We start from the raw sequence: 6,260 nt of genomic DNA on the forward strand, positions 1-6,260 counted from the left end.
TAAGTTTAAAAAAATGAAGTGCCAGTGTAACAGATGAGTTCTCGTCCGAAACCCTGATACTCCGAAATATTGTCCAGTTTGTACACGAAGTTCGTCTAGTTTTTGCCGTAACCCTCTCTACTCTTTTGCACATACTATATGGGTGAAATGATGATACCATGCCAAGTTTCGACATTTTCAGAGTTCATTTTGTAGCGATTTTCAATTTCACGGTAATTTAGCTCTCTAAACAAATCGGTAAATAACTAAAAAATAGCAAATGATGTCAGAAAGTTTTGAAAATTAATGACGTCGCTTTGAATGGTGCGTACGGGACGCAAAAAAGTCCGGAATTGTAATAAGTTTAAAAAAATGAAGTGCCCATGTAACAGATGAGTTCTCGTCAAAAACCCTGATACTTCGAAAGAGATTGTCCAGTTTGTACACGAAGTGCGTCCAGTTTTTGTCGTAACCCTCTCTACTCTTTTGCACATGCTATGTGGGTGAAATGATGATACCATGCCAAGTTTCGACATTTTCAGAGTTCATTTTGTAGTGATTTTCAATTTCACGGTCATTTAGCTCTCTAAACAAATCAGTAAATGACTGAAAATAGAAAATTGATGACGTCGCTTTGAATGGTGCGTACGGAACGCAAAAAAATTCTGGAGTTGTAATAAGTTTAAAAAAAATGAAGTGCCAGTGTAACAGATGAGTTCTCGTCCGAAACCCTCATACTCCGAAAGAGATTGTCCAGTTTGTACACGAAGTGCGTCCAGTTTTTGCCGTAACCCTCTCTACTCTTTTGCACATGCTATGTGGGTGAAATGATGATACCATGCCAAGTTTCGACATTTTCAGAGTTCATTTTGTAGTGATTTTCAATTTCACGGTCATTTAGCTCTCTAAACAAATCGGTAAATGACTAAAAAATAGCAAATGATGTCAGAAAGTTTTGAAAATTGATGACGTCGCTTCGAATGGTGTGTACGGAACGCAAAAAGTCTGGAGTTGTAATAAGTTTAAAAAAATGAAGTACCCATGTAACAGATGAGTTCTCGTCAGAAACCCTGATACTTCGAAAGAGATTGTCCAGTTTGTACACGAAGTGCGTCCAGTTTTTGCCGTAACACAAGAAGTCCGGAGTTGTAATAAGTTATTAAAGATAAAAAGAGGCACAATGCTCGTTAATTAGCTTCAAGCCTTTCGGAATAGTGCAAACTGCCCTGCACATAGCTCCGTGCAGTCTACACTATTCCTCAAGGCTTAAAGCTAAGCAACGTGCAGATGAGCATTGCGCCTCTCCTTCATCGTCTCTGCACTCAGGGCTTATAAACCGCTCCTAGTGCCTCTCTGTTCGCGAGGTGGGACTAAAAAATAGCTTACTAAGAAACTATAGTACCGGTTCATGGCACGAACTGGTACTAAGGTGCCCGTGGGGCCCCAGCCTGACCACAGCCTGACGCAGCCTCATCAGTACCGGTTCGTGACACAAACCGGTACTAAAGGTTGCTCACGAACCGGTACTAATGATCTCCGCCCGCCTAGCCGTTGGAACCGGCACTAATGGACACATTAATGCCGGCTCAAAATCAAACCGGCACTAATGTGCTTCACATTTGACCCTTTTTCTACTAGTGTTCGCACATCATTGCAGCTCCACAAGCAATTCCCCAATGAGTTTGGAGCATTCCGAATGCCCTCTACACATCCTTCCTAGCTGCCTCTTGCATTGTTGCAAAATGGCTTTGTTTGTTGCCTTGGGGTTCAGATATGGTCTTTACAAAGGCCGCCCACTGAGGATAGATACCATCGGCAAGATAGTACCCTATGCTTGCAGGTTCTTGTGTTGTGCTCTCCTCCCGGTGCTCGCCGTTGTCCAAGATTGATATTCAGGGCGCAATGTACGCCTTCACCGATGAGTACAAGACTGTGCCTTTCTTGGGACCGACCAAGCACCTCTATCTACTTGCCACCTCCTTTAGACATTAAGGGTGGATGGTGTGTTGACAAGAGGAGTTGAGTTGGAGCTGATGATCTTTGGAGGTGGCCACGTCGGTCGAGATACGGCGATGTTGCTCAGTTTAGGACATGCACTTTTGCATTGTAGTTGTAATGTCAGTGGTGGCTGTATTCGGACTAGCTCTGGAGTTCATACTACGCTCGTTGTTCGCAGAAAGTTGTAGTCTTCTTATACTTGATATTCTGCCTTCTATCAAACTATGGTACACACTTGCATACTCTCGAAAAAAACAATACAAAGAATGTTATTATAATTTACATCAACACAAAAATACTTAGTCCACATCTCTCTAAATGTGCTCGTATCCGCTCCTTCAAGTGAACTTCCGACCACTTTTTTCACCTGAAGTTTAGACCACTAGAGGTAGGAACAAGTAAAAAGCATACGGCATGAACCCAATTTTTTTTACTCGAAGCTGTACCTTTTCTTTTTGTAAAATTCATCCCGCTCTAGGGTCGTAAGAGGCGGAGTTCTGATGGCCTGCTCCCCCGTGCAATGTAATGGACGGAATTTACGAAAAATGAAAGAAAATCAAAAGCATAGAAGAATAACTTTCCAAAGCCAATTTTACGTACACGCCATGTTTGAACGACCAACATAGAAAGAGCTATGATAACCACGAAAATCTGTTTGGATCTTGCAATTATGTCCAGAAACTAGCACTCACGCAATTGATGAAAAATCCAAACTTTATGACTCATCGGCAAAATCTGTCTAGACATAAAACTTGTCGACATAACTCTAAATGTGTCGCGATAACTTCCACTCATTAAAGTTTAGGATAACGTGCACTTGGTACTTTGCATGAAATATATCACATGAGCTATCGTCCATCCATGTAATTCGTGAACATGGTAAATTGGACATCCGAGGGGATATCCTTCTTTGAATTGAAGTTCTCCCCTCCTTGGTATGAAAACCATACTTGTTCCACAAATTCAAGTGCATCAAGACCCTCGGAATCCATGGAAATTTGTGGGATCAATGACCCATAGGGTAACCCATCCTATATTATTAAAATGGAAAGCAAACCCAAGAGGAAGACCTGGTAGAGGAGAACTAACTCATTTTTTTTCGGGTGAAGTAATATATTACTCAACTCACAAGGTCCTTATAATCAATCGTAACTAGCTCCATAGCATCCGAAGGACCCGAATTCTGGGGGCAAAGGCCCAAAGAAAGAACTAATGGAGCATGGAAAAGTGAAGAGTTGACGGGAAACTATGCAGTCGGTGAAAATTGCGAAATAGTAGATGTAGGAGATGTAGGCGATGAAATTGCCTTATACCTTAGGAGTAGTAAATATTTTGTTTGCGAGAGAACATATGTTTTCTGGTGTAATATGTGTACTGAACACACAATATATTTGAAAATTAAGGAACCATCGTTTATTTTGGCCGTTTTTGGCGTTGGCGGCATTATATGAGCACATGCATGCATGGCTTATGATATGATGCACCGTTCTCGTGCGCGCATGCATACATGCAATGCATGTCTTGGATCAAAACTTGGCATAGTACGTTGGTGGACGTCGTACAGCTGCCGCCGAATCCTGGCCATACATATATAGCTTGCGTGTGGACGATCCATGGAGCAGAAATGAATTAAGAAAGACTTGGGCTACGTATGTACGTGGCAGGTCGACGCTGGCTGCAGTGACGGCGCATGTTAGGGGAGGACGACCCATCAGCGTCGTTGCGATACCGTACCAAACTGGCCTACTGGCTTCATTGCTCGTAAATGACCTCGACATCATATGATATGAAGATAGATATCGTAAAGATAAATCAGGCGATCGATGGAGGACGGACGTTGCGAGCGAGAGGCAAGCCAGAAATGGTAACCGATACGGACTGCGAACCACCCGGCGAGAGAGCGAAGCCGAAGCCACCACGTGGCCACATGCCATGCATGAAGTATGCATGTGAGCCTGTGAAGTGTCGTAGCTAGTAATGTACACGATGGTAGAGTGGTACGTGTTCCTAAAACGGGCAGTGCTACGTGTTGAGCGGGAGCTGGTTTGATCGGTTGCTGGCTGCCGTTCTGTGGCCTTGTACTGTAGTGTCACGTGGTGCAATAGTCCAGCCGGGCTGCCCCCCACTACGGAGTACTCGAAAGATTCCTTGTTGGTCCACGTACGTACGTGTATGCATGTCACCCCAACACGTGTACGTAGTATATATATGTACTAGGCGTCAAATGCGGCTGCTGCTAAGTAACTAGCTCCCTCCATTAGGCAGTGCTATACTATATGTGACTGTCCTCATCCCAACACGTACGTCATTACAGATTGGTGCTGCCCGTCCGGCCTTGCTTTGCTTCATTTGTTGTTTCGATGGTGACTTCCATTCCATTTCCATTTCCATGTATTGTAGCTAGCAGCTCAACGCATGCTGCCTGCGCGGCTAGGCAAGCAGGACAGGTCGACTAGTTATGAAGCTGGAAAGCGGACAAATTAAGTCAGGAGGAGTGATAAGTATCTGCCTGCCCACTGGCGATCAGTGGACCGATCAATCAATCAATTAACTGTCCATCATTATCGGCCATCTCTACCTCCACTTTGTTTCTTGTCACATTGTTATTGGATGCCCCCTCCTCCCACTGCTAGCTAGCTAGCTTATGCGAGAGAAATCATTACTCCCTCCGTTCCGATGAATAAGGTGCATTTTGTTTCGTTAAGACAAGACTTTGACCAATAATTACTTCCTCTGTAAACTAATATAAGAATGGTTTATGTGATACAAAATCACTATCGTAACAAGTACTTTTAAATAAGAATCTACTAACACAAATTTTATGTCATATAATCTTGTATCTTGCATAGTAAGACGGCATTTTAGATTTACCTTTGTTGACCACTAATTTTACTGTAGTGGGAGTACAAGTACAACACAAGCTATTCAGACTTTTGCTTTTAAAAAAAGCTATTTAGACTTTTGGAGACAAATCTTAATGTATGATTTCAAATTTTGACTTGAGCCGTACGTGTCTAAATTAAGGGACATGTATTTGTATTTGTGATATAGGAGTACGTAACAAAGGCGGGAGGGAGACGCGGACGGAATAAGAAAGATGGAAGATACTAAATCAGGGACCAGCGTAACACATCCAATGCAACTAGCTACTACTACTAGAGTACTTCCTCCTTTTTTATTTACTCCACATATTAGCTTTGTTTTTTGGTATGCACGAATGATTGACCCGTCCGGGTCCGGCCGCGGGAATAAACCCACAGACACACACATAAGTACGGACTACGTGCACCGAGATTGATTTGATTAGTCCTCGAGCTAACTGGCTGGCTAGAAAACAAACAAGATCGAGCGACCTACCAATAATCCAAGTGAGATCAATCAATGATCGGTGCCATGCCGGCAGGGGTAGCCTTTTCCACGCATGACCGTATGGTAAGAATCGTCGTTTCGAAATAGGATCTCATTTCGCCTTATAAATAAAGTCATCCAGCCCAACAATACATGATGATGAGAAAACTCTTCTACAAAACATATCAAAGACAAAACAAAATCAACAATGAATGCAACCATTGGTACACTATGCCACGACCTCATTGCCGTGCATGAGCATTGGAGTAGCCGAACGATAGACAGACCCCCTCCGCGGCTGTCTGCGAAGAGTGACCCCCGCGTCTCCCGAAGAAACCATTGGACTATGTCGCAAATCCGTACCCAAATTGTCACCGGTGAGGGCCCTCTTTGGTCCGAGGAGCACGTAGTAGACCCCGCGATCATGTATAAAAGATAAGAGACAATTAAGATTGCCCCAGAAGGGAACCAAAGAAGCAACATGGTGAGATCCAAGCATTCATGAAAACTCCCTTAAGAGGGTAACCATGCAACACGTCATCGCCGCCAAGTTCAAAGAAACGGACCCGAAACCCTGGCACGGGGATGGTGGAGGGGGAGGGAACCATAACGGCATCTTCAAGAGGGGCACAACACCCAAAAGTGTCTGTACAGGTACGCGTGAGGTGGCAGGGCCCAACTTGGGTTTGACCACCGCACCTGCATCCGACGTCAACGCGTACGCAGGTGGCTGCACGCCAGTACCACATAAACTTGCAGCCAGGCCAGGCAGGTCAACATACACATATAAGAACAAAAAACACCAACCACAACGTTCAACGAACTACAGTATGCACGTTCAGATGTATCACGTACGTGTACCATACTATTTTTCGAAAAGGACGTGTAACGTATTATAGCGCCTAGCTACATGTGTTTTCCAAGGCAGCTCCAAA

This window comes from Aegilops tauschii, chromosome 1 (genome assembly GCF_002575655.3).
Source record: "Aegilops tauschii subsp. strangulata cultivar AL8/78 chromosome 1, Aet v6.0, whole genome shotgun sequence".
Classification (NCBI taxonomy): domain Eukaryota; kingdom Viridiplantae; phylum Streptophyta; class Magnoliopsida; order Poales; family Poaceae; genus Aegilops; species Aegilops tauschii.